The 2,942-nt window shown below is 34.0% G+C and overlaps 1 non-coding gene across 1 annotated transcript; it reads left to right on the forward strand.

Moving 5' to 3' along the window:
* Positions 1-852: 852 nt before the first annotated feature.
* Positions 853-983, forward strand: LOC148094492 (small nucleolar RNA SNORA42/SNORA80 family). Its single transcript, XR_015716505.1, has one exon. It is a non-coding gene; the product is annotated as a small nucleolar RNA SNORA42/SNORA80 family (small nucleolar RNA).
* The last annotated feature ends 1,959 nt before the right edge of the window (positions 984-2,942 follow it).

Here is a 2,942-nt window from a genome sequence, read left to right on the forward strand (position 1 = left end):
GAGGAAGGATCTCTTACCCTTTGGGACAGTATGCAGGGAACTAGAAAGTATTATACTAAGTGAAATAAGCCGGTCAAAGACAAGTACCAAAAATATATGTGGAATGTAATAAACAAAATAAACTGATGAACAAAATGGATCCAGAGACACAGAAGCATGGAACAGACTGAGGGATCTGAGAAGGAAGGTGGGAGTGGGGCAGTGGGTGGGGAGAGATTAATCAAAGAAAAAAAAAAAAGTCCATAAATTATTAATACATTTTCTATTAATATACTATCATATTTATAACAATGCTATAAAATAAGCATATATGTATGTATTTGTGTGTGTGTATACATACACACACATATACACACACACACACACATATATATATATGTGTGTGTATATATATATATATATATATATATATATATACACATATATATATTCATACTTTTATTTATTTCTGTAGGTTAGATTAACCAGGCAGCAATTACTTGGTCAAAAGTATAGACTTTTTTTTTAAAGTATTGATCTTAGAGAGAGAAAAGGAGAGAGAGGGGGAGAGAGACATCAGTTGGTTGCCTTTGGTACGTCCCTCAACTGGTAATTGAACCCATAACCTGGATATGTGCCCTGACCAGAAATTGAACCCACCACCTTTTGGTGTACAGGATAATATTCCAATCACTGAGCCACACTGGCCAGGGAAAAAGTATATACATTTTTAATAAATGCTATCAAAAATTTTCAAATTTACTGAGGCAATTTGCATTTCTACCAGAATTGTACAGGAAACTTAATTTCTTCACATGTATTTCAGTACAGGAAATATTTAAAAAATGTTTCTGCTCTTTAAAAAGTTGAAGTGCATGGGTCTGAATTTATGGCAGGCTCATCGCCCTGGGTCCCCCATAGTGCCTCATGCCAGGGCGACTGTGGTCTTGAACCACTGCCTGGTCTATGCCTGTAGGCTGCAGGCACTGGTGGGTTACACAGTGTTGGGGAAAAAGTGAAATTATATGGCAGCATGGAACTTATTCTGGTTATAAGTTTGGAAAGAATTTAAGAAAAAATATAATAGCTCAGATAATTTTGCATTTTAGAAATAATTTTGTCACACAATTTAAATTTCATCTAAATTTGAGAATTTTACCCTATATTAAAATTTAAGAAAATTAACAAGCAAATGTTGGGTAACTTTGATCACTCTCTGGCATGTGCCCTTGAAAAAAGGGTGGAAAACATTATCTACGATATAAAATGCATCTGAACTGAAAAACGGAAATGAAAGTATTGATCTGTATCTTCTCACTGTCTAAGAGGAGATAGACATAACAGGAGAGGTGGCATTTAAAAGCAGTAAGCACAGCGTTATGTCAGTTAGAGCAGACACTTGGTGAATGTCAATAGATAGCCCAGAAACAGCTTTGCTGATGCCACTTACTTTATGGAATGATATAGTTCCTGTGGAGCAGCTTTTACAGTCTTTCTTTAAAATTCTACTAGACGGCTTAATTATAGAGCAGTCTGATCATAATTATAGAACTTTGGAACAGGAAAATTCAGACAGAGGTCATCAAACTTATAATTGGAAGATAATTGTATTTGACATTGCATTGAAGTCAATAAAGATAATTATTGCCTTTAAAATGCCATCAAAACCATTAAAACCTTGCAATTTTAAAGGCATAATTTTCAAAATTGAATATTTTGAGTATTTTTCCTGGATTTGAAAGTAACTATTTTCTTTTGAAATTGACATACATAGTAGTAGACACATATTTGTTTCAGGGTACTAAAACTATGCCGACTGTTTTATAAAATTTCAGGTTCCTGGAATCCTGATAGTCACTGGGACCCAAACATTCATTTCTCTACTACAACTTAAATAAATTTGATAGATGATTTTTGTCTTGCTGATAATCTTGCATGCTCTTTTATGTTTATGCTAGAATAGTTAGATTTTAACATAATTAAATCTTTATTTTCATGTGTTTGCTTCAATGTGAAACTCTTTTTCATAGAATCAGTGAATCTTTAAGATAACAATTAAAATGAGCTAAAATGATACTAGTAGGTATTCTTATGACATTTCTTGATATGATAGTAATTGAACAGAGATGCTTCTCCAGATCCAATCTGAAATAATCTTCCACCCCTCTCTTTCTCTCCTCTATCTCAGTCCCTCCCTCTCCCTCTCTCTGGTGTCCTGGTCCTCTCTTCCTTTGTGTAACGAAACTTCATGAACCATAGGTCTATACTCACTGTCTTCATTTTCGTTTGTGACTTGTGATTTTTGGATCGCAGACTCATGTTAACTAGAGTTCAGTTTTAAAAATCCTCACAGACCTACTTTGAGGCTATAGCTTTCCAGAGTGGATTTGCTTTTTTTAAGTAGCTATCAATTTAAACCCTACAATTCTTCATTTAATTCCATGGATGTGTCCTGACTACACAGCTAGTATATGTTCAAAGCCTATACCATTTCCATAATGTCTGTGATCAAAACTATTTGGGGTAGCATCTTTTATATTCTTTCTGACCTAAAAAAGATGTATAGGCATTTTACATAGATGCCTATTTAAAATTGAATTATGGTATTTTATAAAAATGCATGTGAAAGGAACAAGTAAAATCTGTCTGTGTGCACACGTGTATGTATATGTGTGCATGTATGAGAAAAAGAAAGTCTTAATATATTTTTACTACATAAAGCAATATATTTTTTTAATCCTCACCTGAAGATATGTGTTTTTTTTTGTTGTTTTTTTTTTTCTTAGAGAGAGAGGAAGGGAAAGAGAGAGAAACATCAATGTGAGAGAGAAACACAGATCGGTTGCCTCCCCAATGTGCCCCAGGGGGGCATCAAACCTGCCCTGACCTTTTTTTGGTGCCAACCTTTTTTAAAAATATATATATCTTTATTGATTTCAGGGAGAGGAAAAGAGAGGGAGAGA

This window comes from Miniopterus natalensis, chromosome 1, assembly GCF_054644295.1.
Source record: "Miniopterus natalensis isolate mMinNat1 chromosome 1, mMinNat1.hap1, whole genome shotgun sequence".
Classification (NCBI taxonomy): domain Eukaryota; kingdom Metazoa; phylum Chordata; class Mammalia; order Chiroptera; family Miniopteridae; genus Miniopterus; species Miniopterus natalensis.